The following is a 22,519-nucleotide window of genomic DNA, read 5'->3' as shown; positions in this document are numbered from 1 at the left end:
GGGGATGGGGGTGTGGGGGTGGGCAGAAATGCTTAATCTGTGGGTGTAAAAGCCTGAGATCAAATCCTTTTGTAGAACTTCCTTCCACTAAAAACTGTATACAGAGGAAAATATGACTGAAATAATTTATATGTTATTATGACATAGATCATCTGATTTAATCTTCAAGACGGCACTTAGAAATAAGGATTTTATATCTTTTCATATTGTTTCATTATATCAGAATTAAGGAAACAGACTCCCAGAAAACTAAGTAGATTACTCAGGGTCACATGACTATTAAATAGGGAAGCCAGTGTTCTTGCTTGGGTTTATAGAACTCCAAAAGTAATGCTTTTCTACTGCATAATACCTGTCTGTCTTTATTCTTTAAAAATGGCATCAAAAGCCATTAAAAAAGAAAATCAAGACACAGAAGAGCAGTGAGCCCTATAGTGACACAGTATATGTGGTATTTAGGTCTTGTTTGTTTGTTTGTTTGTTTGTTTGTTTCAGGGGTAAAGCCACTTGTGTCTGCTCCCTTTTCCCGTTCATTAGGTGTTTACCTAATTGAAAACAATTCCTGTGTGTTTAAGTCTCAGATACTGTAGGTGAATTAACTCACTAAATCTCCACAACAATCCTATTAATATTAGTCTCATGCAGTAGATGAGGACATGAGACACTGAAAGGTTGCTCTAGAGAAACTATTAATAAGTAAGCGGTAAAGCGGATAAATATCTACCGTAAGGAATTGTTGTGCATAGTCAATGAGGTAGTGAAGGGCACTTACAATTATCAATACTTTATAGGAAGGAAACTGAGTCACAGAAGGGTTAATGACTTGCCCAAACAATATCACACAGTGGTCAATTTGGCGTGATGGATGAAGTACTAGATATACTTCTTGGTATCTAGTAAGTTACTAAGGTACATGTTGAGAGCAATAATCAAATAAGTCAATACAGCCCAGTTGTGCAACTTGGTAGGGAATTTTGTGCAAGTTATTCAAATCTAAGTTGTAGTCTCTATTTGTAAAGTTGTTGTAATAAAATATCAATTAACTGTAATTTAGTGAGTTTGCCCATGTGCAGGTACTCTCATAACATGTGATACAAGTAAAATCTAAGCAAGTGTTTAGGGCATAGTAAGTGCTCAACAAAGGCTAACATTATTAATGTATTCTGTCATCATCATTATAGTAAGAGAGGGTTAACTAGCACACGAGGCTCAGGTTAAGACTTGTGATATATCTGGAGTAAATTTTACTATATGTGGTTGTCAAGGGGACAGAGTGTTCCTGGATAGTCTCACTATTGCCGAATCAGCATTTCTCTACCTTTGTTGTGCTGAATTCGTCAAGGTTTTAGAACTTGACTTCTGCCATGATTTCAGGAAAAGAACATGAACCCACATCTCAAGCCCAGTATACTTCATATAGCATATGCCAAAAACTAATTAGTTCCTTGAAAATACATTTCTTCCTCACAATTACTTCTAAAAATAGGGTTCCTGATTTCAGTGAATATAAGTAGTTTAACAAAGCTATAGATTGTCTCTTCAGCTAAGTTTTAGGTGCTTAAACAGTAGTATCATTCAGTCACGGCCACGGTTTTCAGACTTACACCTGTAAGTTCATACCAATTTATTGGCTAGCTTACGAAGTAAAGATTAAATTTATAAAGGGCACAAATAATATCTTGATGTATATAATCACCTAACATGCAGACACAGATTGTGATAGTGGATACAGATATTTTATAGAACTTGTTGTAAACATCTGAAAAAGATAATGGAACTTAGTATTTATGCATATTAAAATTTTTACATATAGAAAATTTGAAAATATGAGAATATATCCATCCCCAAGCTTCAATAATTATGTCATAGTCAACCTTCTTTCATTGTGACCTTACACACTCCTCCCACTTCAGATTATTTTGATGTAAAAACCAGTTCTTGTATGATTTAATTGGTACATATTTCAACATATCTAAGAAGAGACTCTTTTAAAATGAAAACAGTACTAGAATAATACCTAGAAATAATTAAAAATAATTCCTTAATATCATAAAATATCTAGTCAGCTTTTATATTTGCTTTTAATTTTTTTATAGTTTGTTTATTTGAATTAGTGTGTTCAAATAAGATCCCTATATATCAATTAACTGACCCTTAAATCTCTTAAAATTTTTTCATCTCTTTTAAGTTTTTTCTCACATTTTAAAATTTTTAATTGAAGTATAGTTGATATATAATATAAGTTTCGGTTTCAATAATTATATACATTACAAAATGCTCACTACATTAAGTGTCGTTACTGTATGCACCACACAAGGTTATTACAGTATTTTTGACTGTGTTCTCTATGTTGTTCTTTTCATCCCTGTGACATATTTATTTTATAGCTGGAAGTTTGTAACCCTTATTCCTCTTCACCTATTTTGCCTATTTCCCCCTCCCTACTCTTTTAGCAACAACCAGTTTGGTCTCTGTATTTATGATCTATTTCTCTTTTTTGATTTGTTGTTGTTATTGTTTGTTTGTTTTGTGTTTTAGATTCACATACAAATGAAATCACATGGTATTTGTCTTTCTCTGTCTGACTTATTTTACTTAGCAAAATGGCAAGATTTCATTCTTTTTATGGCTAATATTGCTTTGTGTACATATACTGCATATTCCTTATCCATCCATCTATCAATGAACATTTAGGTTGCTTCCATATCTTGACTAGTGTAAATAATGCTGCAATAAACATAGGGGTGTATGTATCTTTTGGAGTTAGTGTTTTGTTTTCCTTGGGTAAATACCCAAAAATTAAGATTACTGGATTATATGGCACTTGTAGTTTTTAGCTTTTTGAGGAACTTCCATCATGCTTTCCAGAGTGGCTGCACCAATTTATGTTCCCACAAACAGTGCATAAGTCTTTCCTTTTCTCTGTATCCCTAATAACACTTGTCATTTCTTGTATTCCTGCTTCTAGCCATTCTGAATGGTGTGAGGTATCTCCATTGTTTTTTTTATTTGTATTTCCCTGATGATGAGTGATGTTGAGCATCTTTTTCATGTGTCTGTTGACCGTCTGTATGACTTCTTTGGAAAAATGTCTATTCAAGTCCTCTGCTCATTTTCAATTGGATTATTTCTGGAGTATTTTTGGTATTCAGTTGTATAAAATCTTTGTATATTTTCAATATTAACTCCTTATCAGATATTTGCAAGTATCTTTTCCCATTCAGCAGTTGCTTTTTTGTTTTGTTGATGGTTTCCTTTGCTGTGCAAAATCTATTGATATTTGGTATAGTCCCAATATTTTATTTTTGCTTTTATTTTCCTTGCCTTTGGAGTCAAATGTAGAAAATTGTTGCTACTGTCAACATTAGAGAAATTACTACCTGTATTTTAGGATTTTTACAGTTTCAGGTGTCACGTGTAAGTCTTTAGCCCATTTGGTTTCTTGTGTTTTGCAAAAGGTTTGATGTAGTTTCTATTTTTTTTTTTTTTACTTTGTTTCCCTTACCTGGGGAGACATATCCACAAATTATTGCTGAAGTTGATGCCCAAGAGATTACTGCCTGCATTTTCTTTTTCTTTCTTTCTTTCTTTCTTTCTTTCTTTCTTTCTTTCTTTCTTTCTTTCTTTTTAGAGAGAGAACAAGTGGGGGAGAGGGGCAGAGGAAGAGAGAGAGAGAGAGAGAGAGAGAGAGAGAGAGAGAATCTTAAGCAGGCTTCAAGCTCAGCACAGAGCCAGATGTGGGGCTTGATTCCATATCCCTGGGATTATGACATAAGCCAAATCAAGAGTCGGATGCTCAACCAACTGAGCCACCCAAGGTGCCCCCTACATTTTTTTAAAAGAGTTTTATGATTTTAGTTCTTAGACTTACATCTTTAATAGATTTTGAGTTTATTTTTGTTTGTGGTGTAAGATATTGGTCCAGTTTCATTCTTTTGCATGTAGCTGTCCAGTTTTCCCAACACTGTTTATTGAGGAGACTATCTTTTCCCCATAGTATATTTTTGCCTGTTATGTCATAAATTAATTGACCGTATAAGCATGGGTTTACTTCTGGGCTCTCAATTCTGTTCCGTTGATCTGTGTGTCTGGTTTTGTGCCAATACCATACTGCTTTGATTCCTATATATTTGTAGTATAATTTGAAATCAGGGATTGTGATATCTCCAGCTTTTTTATTCTTTCTGAAGATTGCTTTTATTAGTCAAGGTCTTTTGTTTATCCAACCAAATATTAGTTCTGTGAAATATACTGTTGGTGTTTCAATTGAGATTTCATTAACTATGTACATTGTTTTGGATATATAGACATTTTACCAATACTGATTCTTCCCGTCCACAAGCAAGTTATTTATTTCCATTTGTGTCATCTTTGATTTCTTTTATCAGTGTTGTATAGTTTTCAGCATATATTTCTTTTACTTGTTTGGTTAAACTTATTTCTAGGTATTTTATTCTTTTTGATGCAATTTTAAATGGGGTTGTTTTCTTCATTCCTTATTCTGCTATTTCATTATTAGTGCCCAGAAACACAACAGATACCTGTATAGCGGTTTTGATCTCATAGCTTTACTGAATTTATTTATTAGTTATTACAGTGTTTTGGTGGAGTCTTTAGGGGTATCTGCATATAGTATCATATCATCTCAAAAGAGTGATAATTTTACTTCCTTACCAATTCAGATGCATTTTATTTTTCTTTTTCTTGTGTGATTGCTATGGCTAGGATTTCCAGTACTATGTTGAATAGTAGTGGTGACTGTGGATGTCCTTGTCTTGTTCATAATCTTAGGGGAATTATTTGTGGGTTTGTCATAGATAGTTTTTATTATGTTGATGTATGTTCCCTCTATACACACTTTGTTGATAATTTTTACCATGACTGCATATTGCATTTTGTCACATGTATTTTCTACATCTATTGAGATGATCATATGATTTTTATCCTTCATTTTGGTAATGTAGGGTCTCTCTCTCTCTCTCTCAAAATAAATAAATTTTTTTAAAAAAGTAAATGTTTGATAGAATTCATCTGTGAAACCATCTGGTCCTGGACTTTTATTTGTTGGAGTTTTTTGATGACTGCTTCAATTTCATTGCTAGTAATTGGTCTGCTCAAAGTTTTTATTTCTTCCTGATTCACTGTTGGAAGGTTATATGTTTTTAGGAATTTATCCATTTCTTCTCGGCTATCCCAACTTATTGGCATATATTTTTTAATAGCAATCTCATAGTTTTTTTGTATTTCTGTTCTACAAATTGTAACTTCTCCTCTTCCATTTCTGATTGTATTTATTTGAGCTCCCCTCCCTTTTTTTTTCTTGATGCCTGACTAATGGTATATAAAGTTTGTTTATCTTTTCAAAGAACCAACTCTTAGTATCATTGATCTTTTTTATTTATTTTATTTTATTTTATTATTTGTTAAAAATGTTTATTTATTTTAATTTGAGAGAGAGAGAGAGCATAAGCAGGGCCAGGGAAGAGAGAGAGGGAGACACATAATCTAAAGCAGGCTCCAGACTCTGAACTGTCAGTGCAGAGCCTGATTCAGGACTTGAACCCACGGAGATCATGAAGTGAGCTGAAATCAGATGCTCAACTGACTGAGCCACTCAGGTGCCCCAAATGGTTTTGGCTCAAGTCATGATCTCACAGTTCATGAAGTTTGAGCCCTGCATTGAGTTCTGTGTGGACAGTGTGGAGTCTGCTTGAGATATTCTCTCTCTCTCTCTCTCTCTCTCTCTCTGCCCCTCCCTTGTTTGCTCTCTCTCTTTCTCTCAAAATAAGTAAACTTAAAAAATAAAATAAAACAAAAATCTAAGGAGTATTGCTTTTAATATTGAGTTCTGCACTAACCAAAATATTAAACATATGAAGGGAAGACAACTACACTTACTTCCCATAAGCACTTTCCTAGAAAACTACTGGAGAATATGTTACACCAAACAAGAAAATAGGGGTGCCTGGATGGCTCAGTCAAAGCGACTGACTCTTGGTTTTGGCTTAGGTCATGATCTCAGGGTTCATGAATTTGAGCCCCATGTCAGGCTCTGCAGCTGGTGGCTCAGAGCCTGCTTGGGATCCTCTCTTTCTCCTTCTTTCTCTGTCCCTTCCCTGCTCATGCCGTGTCTGTCTCTCTTAAATAAATAAACTTAAAAACAAAAGAAAAATACTTAAAAAAACCACAAGGAAATAAATGAAGGGAGCCAACATTGGACTGAGTTGGAAGGAATTTCTGGTAGGACCACAGGTCAAAATTGCAGGGTGAGAGGTGTGCAGTATACCTTGAGAGCATTCTGGGATCAGGCAGTTAAGAGCCTGTTGGAAGAATTTTTAAGGAAAGTGATGAAACTGCTCAGTTATCTGAGAGGTTTCTCTTTGTGGGAAATCAGATTATGAACCCTTTTATGGAATTACCATGGTGTGTGGAGTGACTCAGCCTGTGATTCAGGAAAAGCCAAATAAATGAAGAACATTTAACCTGTGTGGGAGTGGGAGGGGAGAATGGTACAAGAAAAGAAAGGGGATTATAGACCACAGTTACTGCAGTGACCGGTGTTTACATACCCACAAAGATAAAAAATATTGATTGCAGATTTAACTGAAAATGTCTTCAGATATGTTGGGAGATTGATGGACAATACATTTGTGGGAGAGGTTATACAAAAAGACTAAAATGTTAACTTCCAAAATAGGAATTAAGAGATGAAGGCAGAGGTAGACAGGGTGGCTTTCTTTTTTCTTTTTTTAATTTCATTTTTTTTTCAATATATGAAGTTTGTTGTCAAATTGCTTTCCATACAACACCCAGTGCTCATCCCAAAAGGTGCCCTCCTCAATACCCATCACCCACCCTCCCCTCCCTCCCACCCCCCATCAATCCTCAGTTTGTTCTCAGTTTTTAAGAGTCTCTTATGCTTTGGCTCTCTCCCATTCTAACCTCCTTTTTTTTCCCTTCCCCTCCCCCATGGGTTTCTGTTAAGTTTCTCAGGATCCATATAAGAGCAAAAACATATGGTATCTGTCTTTCTCTGTATGGCTTATTTCACTTAGCATCACACTCTCCAGTTCTATCCATGTTGCTACAAAGGGCCATATTTCATTCTTTCTCATTGCCACGTAGTACTCCATTGTGTATATAAACCACAATTTCTTTATTCATCAGTTGATGGACATTTAGGCTCTTTCCATAATTTGGCTATTGTTGAGAGTCCTGCTATAAACATTGGGGTGCAAGTGCCCCTATGCATCAGTACTCCTGTATCCCTTGGATAAATTCCTAGCAGTGCTATTGCTGGGTCATAGGGTAGGTCTATTTTTAATTTTTTGAGGAACCTCCACACTGTTTTCCAGAGTGGCTGCAAGAGGGTGGCTTTCTCTGTGATACCAATCAAGGCAGAAATGTGGACTTTTCCTTCAGTTGCTACTCATATTATGAGAATGGGACTTACTATCTTTTATTCCCAATATTAACAATAAAATTCTTCCTTGTTATCACTAGTGCAACTGGACTGCATATATCCTTTATTTACCCAGTCCAGTATTTTTAGCCATGTGTGCCTAAATCTGGTTCAAGCCTTACTTGAAAAAAAAAAAAAACAACCCACTGGAATTGAATACTTTCTATTAGAGTACTCACATGGAAACAGTATCTTTGCCTCAAGTTCTTCACCCTAAATAATCTAATGATCTCAGTCAATACTTATAGAATTGTAGCAATCTTAAACTGTAATGGTGAAAGAAAAATATAGGTGTCTGTGATGTGTGCATTGATTTTAGCAGTTCATCCTTAGTGGAAAATGTAATTGAATATGTGTTCAGGTGGATAACACCACTTTAAAGGGGGAATAAGACAGTTTAATGCAATGGGAAGTACTGGATACATCCACATATTCAATAACTGTATAGTTCACCGATTGACAGTAAATCTTTATATCTGTACTATATATTCCCTTGGACCCCTCTCTCAACAATGGTACTGCGTTTCTTCAGTTGTTGCCAAGTTGACATGTAATATACCTTTTATAACTTTTAATGTGATAGACCTTTTATTCATCCTGCTCTCATAGGCAAAGAAAATGCTTCTGCTTTAGTAAATGCAATATGAAAAAAAAAAACTTTGAATGCAGTGATGATTTATAATCTACCCTCAGTGTTCTGTATCCTTCTCGTGTGTGTGTGTGTGTGTCTAAACATATCTCTGTGTATGAATGAAAATATATACAGAGAGGGATAAAGTAGAACTCATATAATTTTCTAAGAGTAACTGGTAATTTAAAATATTTATTTGTTAGATAAAAATATATGTCAATGCAGGTATCAATTAGTCAAATGAAACTATAACAGGAACCATGGCTCTTTATTTTATGATACAGTTTTAACTTCATCAAGCTTTTAATGTTCCAATAAAATAGTTATATTTGCACACATGGTTTTATTTGTTTATTGTCTGTCTCTCATAATAGAATATAGATTCCATGAAAGCAAGTATCTCATTGATATTATTCACTCATTTTTTAATAGCTGCATAATTCTTATAGTATGAATTGGATGTAGCATAATTTACCCAATGCTTGCTTTCTTTATGCACATTTGGATTTTTGTCACTATAAAATGTGCATATTTGCAATGTCTATACTAGATATTTAAAAAGGGAATGCTGTTTCAGAAGTATAGTTGATCCTTGAACAATTCAAGGGGCTAGGGCACCAACTTACACAGTACAAAATCCATGTTTAACTTTTGGCCCCCCCAGAATTTAACTAATAGCCAATTGTTGATGGGAAACCTTACTGATAACATAAAACTGGAAACATAACTGGAGAAAAGAAATGTTATTAAGAAAAACATCAGGAAGAAAAAGTACACTTACAGTGCTGTATGTATTCTTATTGAAAAACATTGACATGTAAGTGGATCTGCACTGTTCAAACCCATGTTATCCAAGGGTCCACTGTATATATATATTATTTAATTTGAGAAACACTGAAGATTGATTTCTAAAAATATACTAGCAGTTTATATATTCAATAATGTAAGAGCATCTATCCTCACTATCACCTGCAGCACCATTTGTTGTTAATGTTTTAAAGTTTTTCCATAATGCAAAGTCCTATGGGTGATAAATGGTATCCCCTGGTTCTCACGTGCATTTTCCTGACTACTAGTAAAGTTGAACACTTCTTCACATCATTGGTATTTTCTTTTCTTCTTCTATGAAATGACTACACATCCTTTGTCTTTCTCCAACCTTATTGAGGAATAATTGACAGATATTGACTATTTTTCTATTGAGTCAATTACCTATAATATTTGAGGAACATTTTTGTACATAGGGGACAGTAATCTTTAACATACTGGTTTTCATATCACAGTTTCTCTTAGCCTACTTTTTATAACTTTTTTAAAAATAAAGTTTGCCTGGGGTGCCTGGGTGGCTCAGTCAGTTAAGCGTCCGATTTGGCTCAAGTCATGATCTCATGGCTCCTGAATTCAAGCCCCACATCAGGCTCTGTGCTGACAGCTCAGAACCTGGAGCCCGCTTAGGATTCTGTGTCTCCCTCTTTCTGTGTGCCTCCCTGCTCATGCTTTGCCTGTCTGTCTGTCTCTCTTTCTCAAAAATAAATAAACATTAAAAATTTTTTAAATAAAAAACTAAAGTTTGCCTTTAGCAAAGTAATATGCACACAAGGTTAAACATCAAATAATACTAAAAATGTATATATAAAATTCATTTGCCTTCTGCCCCACCTTTTCACATGTTCTTTTCTTGCTCTTGCAAAGCAACTGCTTTCAACTCTGACCATTTTTTAGGTTTTTGTGAATCCATGCTTCTAAATAAGATTCTTACACTGCAATTTTTTTAAGTTAGACATTTTCTATTGACTTCCTGTTGTAGTTCTTCAGGATTTAGTTCTCTGTTATTAATGTTTATCCTACTAAGTCCATGTAAATATTTTTCCTTTTTGACCCAAGGGATGTGCAATGATTATGTTTCCTTTGTCTTACAAAAGTTTTTATGTGGACTTAATTGCACATTAAAGAAGGGTTTTTTTTTTATAAAACTATCATTATTTTTTAAAATTTATTTTACCTGATTTATTACATACGTATAAGTGCTTCTTCTATACAAAGTTCCAAAAATTGAGTCAGTTTTATTCTATCTTCTGGAGACCAGCCTCTCCTGTTGTAATCTAGATTTATATTTCTCTGTCTTCAGATTACTGTATGCTACTCTCCATGTTTCCTGAATCTCATTTCTTTTTTTCTTGTTTTGATCTCTTATTTTCCTAAAACCAAGCATCCAGAAATCTTGTCAGAAAGAGTGTTTAGTAGGTACATTTTTTAGAATTTTTGCAGATTTAAAATTCCTAGCTTAAAAATAGTTTCTCTTTAAAAATTTGAAGGCATGATTTTTTGTTTTCTAGTATTTATTGCTGTCATTGAGAAATGTTTTTCAGGCAGAAAGAAATAGAAGAAAAGCAGGAGATTGCAATGATACCAGAAAAGCAAAGCTTTTTCAGAAATTCTGAGATTATGTTTCACTGGCCAGATGATGACTTCCCCTTGGTGGAAGAGAATTTAGAGAGGCAAGTCTTAAGTTGGGTACATTGTCCCCTAAAAAAATACCAAGATTCTGTCAGAAAGAGCAAAAATAGAAATGGCTGTTGGGTAGGCAGTGAACAATGTTGGCTGACTTTGGTTTCACTATAATCTATATGGCTAAGAATTTATTATTTGATATTTAGGATATTTTAATTTTCTTTTGCTACTATAAATAATGCTATACTTAGATTTTAAATGAATTCTTAGTAGCGAGATTGTAGTTCAAAGAGTACATATCTGTTTCCTAATTCTTTCAAGTTTTCCAGCATAAAATTCACTAACTGTCCATGAAGTTCCTTATTTCCTCAAGCTTCTATCAGACAGTTTTATCATTAAAATAAATCCTGATTTGATAGGTATATAATAGGATGCCACTTTAATATTTACTTCTTTCATTATTAATGAGGTAAAAAATTCTTTATTATTTCATTTTTTAAATTTTATATGGAATTTTTTTAAATTTTGTTTTCTGTTTATTTATATCTTTTGGCCATTTTTTTTCTATTAGAGGGCTCATCTTTTTGCTGATTTAAAACCTGTATAGTCATATTTACATAATTTATGCCTCCTGGCCAGAGTTTTCTTTGGCTTTGGATTGATAGTCAAATTCACACTCACCATCAAGTTTACTTAGCTGTGAAAAGGATCTGAGACATGTCTGTGTAGCCCTTACAGAAACAGCAAAGAGCAACTACCTTCGGTCTCTGATGCAACTTCTGTATCCACAGTTCATTCTGTACTGTGGACTTACATGGTCCCTAGAAAAGAAGCTGACCAGGTAAGAACTCAGTTCAGAGCTCTAGGATCCACTTATGTGTTGTTTTGTTTTGTTTTGTTTTGTTTTTACTCTGTTAGTCCATGGCTCCCATCCTTTGATGTACCTGTATCACATCAATTACACATTACTTAATGACCAAATTCAACAAGGTGCTGGCATCCAATGAATAAAGCATATCTTCAGCAGGACTCCTAATTATCCTGAATGGAATATACATTCTTTGAGTTACTGTTGCAAGGAGGATTTGACCAGAATCCAAGTCTTTAGCTATCTGTAAGGCTAGATTAGAGGTCAGCAAACTTAAGGTCCCTAGGCCAAATATGGCCTCCTGCCTAGTTTTGTAAATAAAGTTTTATTGGAGCACGGCCACATCTATTAGCTTATATTGTCTATGGCGGTTTACATGGTACAGTTGGAAGTAGTTATGGCAATGACTGATTAACCCACAAAGACTAAAATATTTACTAAATGGCTCTTCACAGAAAAGTTTGCTGACCCCTGAGCTAGAACAAAGGCCAGAACTCAGCTATTAATTCTTTTTTTCCCGGTATATCAAGAATTTTAATCCATGCTAGCCATGTTGCAAGTAGTTTCCAAGCTTTTCATTTGCATTTTTTCTAATTATTTGTAACTATAGATGTTCCTCCATTTGCATTTTTTCTAATTATTTGTAAGTATAGGTGTTCCTTCCTTCCTTCCTTCCTTCCTTCCTTCCTTCCTTCCTTCCCTCCTTCCTCCTTCCTTCCTTACTTCCTGTTTATTTTCATCACTTTTATACTTAGTTTCCCAATCATCCAGAGTTTATTTTCGTGTAAATATTTATCAACTGTCCTAGGACAATTGATGACACATATTCTTCCATTAATTAAATGTTATAGTATAACTATACACCATATTCACACGCATGCCCACATACATTGGTCTTCTCCCATGTTCCATTGATCTTTCTGTTTCTTCTTGTGACAAAGCCATACTGCTTAAATTACTGATTTTTACTATGTGTGCTGTTTTTACTAATATATATTATCACCCCTTTCCTCTTTTTAGAACATATTCTTAAGGTATTCTTATTAATTTATTTCTATAGGTATAGTTTTGAGTCCTTTTTTTATAATTCCAAATCTATCATAAGAATCTTCAATAGAATTTCATTTTATTCATAATTTATAGAATTCTGTATAAGAAAAAGACAAAGATTTGTTATAAGAGTATTATATATCATTCAAATTAAATAAAAAATTGGGAAGGATATTCATAATAATAAAATTACATGTCTGTATGCATTTCTATATTATATACTACCATGACACTTTGTACCTAAATATGAGTAACACATGTTTCATGTTTTTCATTCATTTTGATGTTGTTTATTAATTTAGTTTGATTTTAAGTTTATTTTTAAGAGAGAGTGTAAGAGAGAGTATGCATACAAGTGGGATGTGGGGGACAAAGAGAAATGGAAAGAGAGAATCCCAAGCAGGTTCTGCACTGTCAGCAGAGAGCCCAAAGTGGGGGCTTGAACTCAGGAACCATGAAATCATGACCTGAACCAAAGTTGGACACTTAACCAACTGAGTTGCCCAGGCACCCCCATAGGTTATTTATTAATTTCAATGGATAGTAACTGGTACAGACTAATTGTTCTCTAAGTTATTGCTAAATGAATGAATAATAAGTACATTAAAAATTTCTAATATAAAATTAGTAGAAGTAATATTAATCTGTACATTGCTTTAAGGATAGTTGTCTTAATACCTAAGCACTAATCAGAAAATACCAAATCCTAGAAGTTACTAGAAATAGTCCCTTGAAATTTAAAATGTGAAATATGTCTGCCAGTACTCCTCATCTATATCTAATTCTAAATATATATTTGGTATGTTTTCATATATTTAGTCAAACATCGAGAGTATGTATAACTGGGCTGTATTAGCATTTGTACTTCACTGTGTTAACGTTCATATTTACTCAGAAAATGAAGTGGTTATGTTTCCGTTCTTTACCCTAAACTGCAGTGTTCATCATTAGAAGATTTCATTGTAGCTTGGAAATTTTTAGGTCAGTGACCCATGATTAGTATTAGTAGTAGTAGTAGTAGTAATAGTATACCCAATAATTAGTATCTGTTCAAAAATTCAGTATCACGTTTTAAGTTTTAATGAGACATAATTGACATACAAAAAATTTGCACACATTTAATATATACATCTTAATTAATTTGGGCATATGCATACACCCATTCTGTCACCACAACCAAGATACTAAACATATTCTTTATCTCCCCCAGAATTTCCTTGTGTTCTTTTGTGGATTTTTTTGGTAAGAACACTTAACATGACATCTAGCCTCTTAACATGTTTTGAATTGCACAATACCATATTATTATAACTATAGGTAAAATTATATACAGCAGATCTCTAAAATGTACTTATCTTGCATAACAAAAACTTTATACCCATCACTAATAATCAAGAAAATTCAGATCAAAACCACCATTAAATATCACCTCATACCTGATAGGTTGACTGTAAAACACATATGCACACATATACATACAAAACCCATAAGTGTTGGTGAGGTTGTGGAGAAACTGGAACCCTTGTATTCTCCTGGTAGAAATATAGAATGATGCAGCTCTAAAGAGAAATATTATGGAGGTTTCTCAAAAAATAGAGCTACCATGTGATCCAGCAATCCCACGTCTGGGTATATAAACAAAAGAGTTGAAACAAAGATCTCAAAGTTTGAAATGAGGATATCTGCACTCCCATGTTTATTGCAGCATTATTCATAGATCCATTGACAGATAAATGGATAAAGAAAATGTGTTCTATACGTATAGTAAAATATTATTCAGCCTTAAAAAAAAGAAGGAACTCATGCCATTTGTGACAACATGGATGAACCTAGGGAACATTATGCTAAGTGAAATAAGCCATTCATAGGAGGATAAATACTGCATAATTCCACTTATGTAACGTGTCTAAAATAGTCAAACTCATAGAAGGAGAGTACAGAATAGTGGTTGCCAGGGTCTGGGGAAGGGGAAAACAGAGAATTGTTTTTCAAAAATTCAGTATGTTAGTGGAGAACTGTATCTCCTATTTTCTTCTCTTTTTAAGGGTATTTGGGCTAATAAGATTTGGGTGAGGGTTGGGGTTTGTCATAACATTTCTAAGCCCTCCCCTTAAAAATAGATGTTTATTAAAAATAGGATATCACACAAATACAAAATATCACCTGGAATGGGACTTACAGGCTTATTTGCAGTTATCTGCCTGTTCCATCACTGTTAGTTACTACCCTGGTTAATATGTATGTTAGTCTTGTTTTGGTTGCAACATCTTAGACTGAAGTGAAAAATATAAGGGGGTATCCTACTGACATGAATGAAGTTGCCTAAGGAATAAAGTATAATAAGAAACTGGAACCATGTCTAAAATTATTGCCTCTGAATCAGTCTAAACCTATATGTATGGCTCCTGCAACCAAGTGGATGAAGGAGAGAAAAGGCAATTCTTGGAAAAGATGTGCTACATAGATAATCCAGTAGGTATCTACCACGCTATTCTCAAATACTTTAGTTAAGAAGAACTCTCTAGAGACAAGTAATTGACTCTTTAAATAGCTTTGGATGTTAGAGAGTACTGAAATGCTGTTGAATAGTTTCTAATTATTGTGCCGGTTATCCCATTTTAAGGTGATTCAGAAAAAGTCTAAATTTCCTCTGAATGACTGTCCTTCAGATAAGTGATAAAAGCTTTTATCCCTTTTTTAGTTTATTCAAGCTAACTATGCGTATTTCCTTTATTCTTGATATGATATAACTCTATCTCTTAACCTTTTCTTCTGCTGTTGTTTTCTACTGAAAGTGTTCTCATTTGCCCAAAACTGGAGATAGTACTCTGAAGAGCTTTGAAAAGGGTGTGAATCACATTCCTTTTTCTAATACTAATTTACTACTAATTAACCTTTTCAGCTGATAAACTATGCCTTCTCTATCTTGTACATGTGTATTGGAGTGCTGGACCCAAAGTATAATCACTTATTACATGTTATTAAATAAAATTCACCATTCTGGCCCATCACCATCATTTTGGAATTTGATTCTGTATCCTACACATTGGTCTCCCTCTCTGACTCTAGGATTTTTTCCCCTATTCTGAGATCTCTACCTTGGTTTATGATCTCCTTGCAAACGTATTGAAGATAGACGTAGTGCAATTTGCTATTTTTGAGGAAACTTTATTGACCTCATTATACACACTTGCATCAGTGTAGTAAGCATCTCAGGCTTATTCAGTGGTTTTTTTAAAAGGATATATATGGCCTGGATCTTTTCTACATTGTAGCACTCACAATCTCTGGCTCAAATCCTTTCCCTTTTCCAGAATAAGCAGTGTGGCATGTCATCAGGGGAACTAATTCCGAAATCTTATAATCTGTTAGGGGGCCATGTATCACTAACATGTGCAGCTGCATTAGCACTTAGAACCCTCACCCCCAAGACCAGTGTTCTTCCATTTTCTGGATCCAGGTGTACTACTCAGAGCCATGCATAGCCTCCTGAATACCCAGCACCAATTCACCGTTGGTAAGGTAGACAGCCACATTATATTGCATATATTAGAAGTATATGAGGGCAAAGAATGTTAATGCACAGAAGAAGACCATGCAATTATAATAATTATTCTTTGAATTATTTGTATTGTATCACATACTGTTCTAAGCACATCCCATGTGCCTCCTTTGAGCTTATCCAAGATAATTTTTTGAGATGTTATCTCTATCACATTTTACCAACAAAGAAAATGAAGTAAAAAGGTTGTTATTTGTCTAAGTGGCCCATCTAATATGATTAAATAATTAGATGTGAACTCAAGTAGTTTGACTTTATTCTTTTATTTTAAGTCTGTTTGATTGTTTGCTTGTTTGTTTAAGTAATTTCTACATCCAACGTGGGGCTCAAACTCACGACCCAAGATCAACAGTTGTGCACTCCTCTGAGTGCCAGGTTGCTGGCAGTTGCTCCTATTCTTTGTAACTAATACATCTTGCTGCCTCTTTATATCAAAAAAAAAAAACGTTTCCAAAAATGTAGGTGAAATGGGTGAAGTAAGTTTGGGGTAATCAGTATTGCCTATGTCTCTTAAACTGGTCTCTTACTCCATTAAATTACTTTATTCTAATTCCCCTCAACACCATCAGCACATTCAATAAATATGACCTCTCTGTGTCTACATTCAGGTCTAAATATAGCTATCTATCAATTATTTGTGAAAATGATGGACATGATCTGGCTGGGGATAGAACTCTTTTTTATAATATTAGAAATCCTTTTCCATATGAATCAGCAGTTATTTAAATACTTTTTCTAGCTTATATCCTCTGTCTTATCTAAGGAAGCAATCAGAGATCCCTTGCTTATTATGGTTCAGGAACCTGGGATCTTCCACATTTCTCTCTATATTAGGTTTGTAACCATTTTTTAAAAGTAAGATTTTGAAATTACTCCCATTGTAAAATCGATCCAAGACATTATAATTCAATTATAAGATCATAATCTAGTGCTATAGTTAGTATCTCCAGTCTAAGTTGTGAACCTTCAGTATAATTTAATTTTGTTATAGAAACAAACTTATCAATATGCTAATGAATAAATTTCAAAATTCTCTTCTCTATAGCTAGTATTAAACAGTAGTGCTTGTAACTATTGTTTTATTTTCACTACTATAAAATCAGTAATAATACTTTTTTTTTAATCAACCACAGCCAAAAAGCTTAGTGAGAAAATAGTGGCATTTTATTTATCTGTCCTTTGTCTTTTCAATTTTATCTTCCCCTAGGGCTATTTTAGCAGACAAGTTGTACTTCTGTAGGCCTGCAGTGTATAAATTACTCATTCTTTAGCCTTTGGTAATCAGAACCATGAGGTTTTATTACATTTAAATTTATCACATAAAAGGCTTCTGGAGATCTATGATGTTTGTGTAACCCTCACCTAAACTTGAAAATAATTTTATATAATGCTATGAAACATTACAGATATTAGTACTACATTTTCTTTCTAATGAGGTTGATCTATTAAAAGGCAATTCACTTCTACCATTTTCACAAAAACAATTCCTGCTGATAAACATTAGTATTTGACTATCCCCAGAGTCAGTCAGACTATCCTCTCTGACTGTCCACAGAGGGCTGTAAGGACTATGGAACCAGCTTTGACTAATTTTGGAGATTTCTGAAAACTTGCCAAAAAATACCACCCATTTAAAAAAATATTTTGATCTGTCTTCCTCTTTAAATTTTATTTGTAATCAGTTGTATATTGCCCAGCTGTTTATTTTTTATTGCTACATCTTGTCGAGCAGCTTAAATGTTTTAAACCCTACTACACCTTAAAAAACGAGACTATTCACGGGGCGCCTGGGTGGCTCAGTCGGTTAAGCGTCTGACTTTGCCTCAGATCGTGATCTTGCGGTCTGTGAGTTTGAGCCCCACGTTGGGCTCTGTGCTGACAGCTCAGAGCCTGGAGCGTGTTTCAGATTCTGTGACTCCCTCTCTCTCTGATCCTCCCCCGTTCATGCTCTGCCTCTCTCTGTCTCAAAAATAAATAAACGTTAAAAAAAAAAAGAAACATGACTATTCACGTTTCACCCTTAGAGCTTGGTAAGACAATCAGTATGATGCTTTACCTCACCCTCTGTAGTCATACTTGGCTTTCCTCTTTAATTTGCCCCTACACACTTGGGACAAGGGTCTATGAATATGGCCCACTGGCCAAATCTGGTCCCTGGCCTGTTCTTGTATAGCCTATGAGCTAACGATGATTTTTACTTTTTTTAAATCATTGGGGAAAAAATCAAAAGAATAATATATGTGACTTGTGAAAGTTATGTGAAATTCATATAAGTAGCAATAAGAAATAAACAGTTGTTTAATACATAATTTATGAAATTCAGATTTTAGCGTCCATAAATAAATTTTCATTGAAACATAGATATTCTTATTTGTTACATTTTGCTATGATTGCTTTCTTGTAACAGTGGCGGAGTTCAGTAGTTAAGTGGAGTGATCGAGATCATACTACCCGCAAACCCTAAAATATTTACTACCTGACTATTTATAGTAGAAGTTTAATTTTACTGACCTCTGCTCTAGACAAAATTACTTATCTTCTTAAGTTAGAATTTTAGTTTCCTCTATGGATAGATACCTCTTCTTTTTAAACTCCAGACAGATCTTTTTTTATTTATGAGAGAGAGAGAGTGCAGTCACACTTGCATGTGTGTGTACACACACACACACACACACACACACATACACACACACACACACACATGCAAATGGGGGAGGGGTAGAGAGCGAGGGAGAGAGTAAATTTCAAGCAGGCTCCACTCTCATCACAGAGTCTGATCTCACAAACCATGAGATCATGACCTGAGCTGAAATAAAGAGTGGGACGCTTAACCGACTGGCCTCCCAGGCCCCTCGGGAGACAGACCTTTTTAAATATCCTCCTGTCCAGAGGTCTCTAAAACACTAAGATATGGTAAGAATGTGTGAAAATAACTATTAATATTATGCTTATCTCTTTTTTCTGATTTCTTTTTTTGTAAATGTTTTATTTAGAGATGCATGGTCAAAAGGTTGCTTTTATTGATGGATACATGATCAGAAAATTCTGGAGACCACTGCCTTATATATATGTCATAATCTGTTTCTATAAAATGTAAATGTGCTACAGGATATTAATTGGTAATGCATGAAAAAAAGAATTAACAGGTTTGTGAGAAAATGGGTTATAGACAAGTAGTTTTAGTCCCGGATATCTCAAGGCCTTTACTATGCTTAGATACTATATGCGTCACCAAGAGAAGCTATCTTGTTGATGGTTTCCCAAGGTGATCTGATCACAGAATCCCCATTCATCTCCAAATATCTCAGTAAATACTCTTGGAAAGTGTTCTTTCCTTCCATAGGATGTTCAAGAAGGTTAACTTTCATTGTATATGTGGAAACACAGATGATAATAGTAGACCACTATATAAATAAAAGCTGTCATTTGGAGATGCTTTTATCAATCTTGACACCCAGACAAGAATTTAAGTGACTCAATTAATTGCTACTTAAAGGTATTTATTGTTGTTGTTATTGCTATTTAATTTATAAATTAAATTAAATACACTTAAAGTCAGAATGTGATTACAGCCCAAAAGAAAACTGACCACACACTGTTTCTTCTAACTACCTAATGACCTAAGAAGTTGGTGGTTAGAGTCTCAGATCAGTATTTTAAGCAAAATGATCAGATTTTGATTTTAACATCTCTACCAACATCCAGTTTATTTTTAGGTTAACTCTAATAATATTTATTTTAGGGTTATATCCAGCATTTCCATCTGCCCACCTCTTTTTCATTATGATTATGATTATACCACTTTCAGAATTAATAACTATCATGAGTAAAATAATTGGTTAAATAATTTAAATGGTGGAATTCTACATTTTATACTGTCTTCTGAAGGATGAGGAGATAAGAGAGTACATTATCTCCGAAGACTGGGTTTGAACCAACTGACAAATGTAATTACAGGGGTGGAAAAAGTGTTTCTCAACCCTCTTCAGGTCCTGGCTGGGTCTGAAAATTAAACTGACAAAGACAGATTAACAGGAGAAAAGCATACACATTATATTGAATTTTTACACGTACATCGAAGTCTTCCCGAGAGAATGAAGAGCCAAAGTGACCAGAGCAGGAAGCTGTTATACCTTTTAGACAAAGAAATAATAACGTTTGTGAAGAAGTGACAGGACAGAGGGGTTTGGGTTAGGGGTAGCAAGTGGTGAAGAAGTTAACTAGGAAGATAAGGATGAGTTTAACAAAGGCTGTCTGTATGGATTTCTTGGCCCTAAACTCCAGGTCTCTGGTGATTAAGAATGCCTTCCCTCCTCCTGATACAGAGAAAGGATCTTTCACATGGGAGTTTTAAGACCTGTGTCAAAGAATTAGGGCCAGAGGTGTGAGGTCAGAGTGACTTTCCTTCTGCCACCTTTTTAAAATTCCTTCAGTTGAAGATCTGTAATGCACCAAGGTGCCTTATTTGGGGGTAGCATACCTCTGAACTGCATCAATGAATAGACCTTGCCATTTAATTTTCTTTTCTACCATAAAACCTAAAAAGTGGTCCTAATAATTAAAATAAAGTCCTGTTATGAATAACACATTATAAAGCCCAGAATTCTCAGAGTTTCTTTGTTTGGTTATTCGTTTTGTTTTGTTTTGAGTCTAACGTGTAAAATCCTTCCCTGTGAAGCCATACTGATCATCTTTTAGGTATAACATGATTATCCCTATGAAACTAAAAAGAAAAAAAAACTTGACAAAACTTCAGAGGACACAGAAAGGAAGTTTTTCAAATGTCCTTCAGTTTACTTGTTTGCATTTCCTCTAAAGAGACTGGTGGGAAGCAGTTTGGAGTTTACAATAGCTTTGAAAGCATTTATTGTTCCAAGGCTAATTTTAACCTGTAATAAAGATTGCTTTTTTTATTCAGTTGAATGTGATATCCAGTAATTGTTTGTCAAGGCTAAGTGCTATAGGACATAATACATTCTTTAAATGGTGTTTTGTAATTATAATACAAGCATCTTTATGGCCTAATATATGAAAGAATGCTATTGGGTAAGGGTGTTAGAATTATGAGAAAGCAGACTTAAAATTTTATTATTTCAAGTGTTAAATCTCATGGCTGCTTAACTTACATTTAGAGGAGTTTGACTTTGTGTATTTGCTCAAATGAATGATTTTTTTGTTAACAATGTTTTTGCAGATCTTGTCAGAAATAAACTTTCTTTTTCTCCCTCATACTGCATTTTCCCATTTGTCAGTAGGATACTGGTGGGGAGGATTACCTAAGATAGCCAAAGCTTGTGTATTGTTACCTGAAGTGATTTTTAATGAGTTCAAGATTACCCCTAAATCATAAATTTGTGTCCTAGGCCAAAAAAGGTTTCAGATAGCAACACGCCCAATCTGAAATATTTCCAATTTGTATGTTTTATAGATAAATAACTTTTTCCTGTCCTAAGGAGTATCGGCCAAAAGTGGTATAAGGGATCATGTCATACAATCTCATCATTTTGTTAGAGGAATGACCAGAAGGAATACTCCTTCTTAGACATTGTTCAGGGCCATATATAGACACAGGTGGTAATGCTGAGAAAGAACTTGCCAATCTTAAAGTCTTATTAGCTAGCTGCTTCTAGAATAGTACCATCTTCAGGTGTACATCCTATTTTTTTAATTTTCACTAGGAAATATAACATGCATATAAAAGAATGTATATAATTTAGATATGCATTTTAAGAAATAATAAAATGAATACCTTTTTTTTCACATTTCACACTGAAAGAGAAACAGAAGATATTCCTATACCTTTGATTCTGTGTTGCCTACTCGGATATATCCCTTTGTCTTCCCTCTAGAGGGAATGACGTAGATTTTATAATTATCATTTTCTTCCTTTTGTATATGTTTTACCACATATGTATGTCTGAACAGTATGCTGTTTAGTTTTGCCTGTTTCTCTATTTCATTTAATATAATCATACAGTTTACGTTTTTATGCAACTTGCTTTATTCTTGTTATTGTTCAATACTTTGTTTTTCACATCTATCCCAGTCCAATTAGCATTAGCCCATTCATTTTCTCTGTTGTATGCCATTTGCTCATCGTTTCTTTTGTTCAAAATGTCATTATTTCACCCTTATCCTTGAGTTATAATTTTGAAATTATGCACTTCTCAGTTAACATTCCTTCTTTATAGAAAATATTTTACTCTCTTCTGACTTCCATTGGCACTGCTAGGAAGTTCACTGTCAATCTGCTTTTCCTTTGTAGAGAGTCTTCTTTTTTCTCTGGCTGCTTTTTAAATCTTCTCTTTGTTTTTTGGTGTTTTATTTACTACAAGGTGGCAGTTAAAAAATAAATAAAAACTTTCCTTGAGTTTGTTATTGTCCCTGAATTTGAAGACTGCTGTCCCTCATTGATTCTTTTGAATCTTTAACAATCTCTATTGAACTGATGCCTCTCTCAAGACTCCCCATTATATTCTTGGGAGCCCCACTTAG

General features: G+C 34.2%; 1 protein-coding gene across 3 annotated transcripts in view; it reads left to right on the top strand.

The window, feature by feature from the left end:
* DPYD (dihydropyrimidine dehydrogenase) overlaps positions 1–22,519 on the top strand; it is an 869,175-nt gene that overhangs the window by 494,247 nt on the left and 352,409 nt on the right. The window lies entirely within an intron of this gene.

The sequence above is a fragment of the Felis catus genome, chromosome C1, assembly GCF_018350175.1.
Source record: "Felis catus isolate Fca126 chromosome C1, F.catus_Fca126_mat1.0, whole genome shotgun sequence".
Lineage (NCBI taxonomy): Eukaryota > Metazoa > Chordata > Mammalia > Carnivora > Felidae > Felis > Felis catus.
This window is presented reverse-complemented; position numbering and strand designations above follow the sequence as displayed.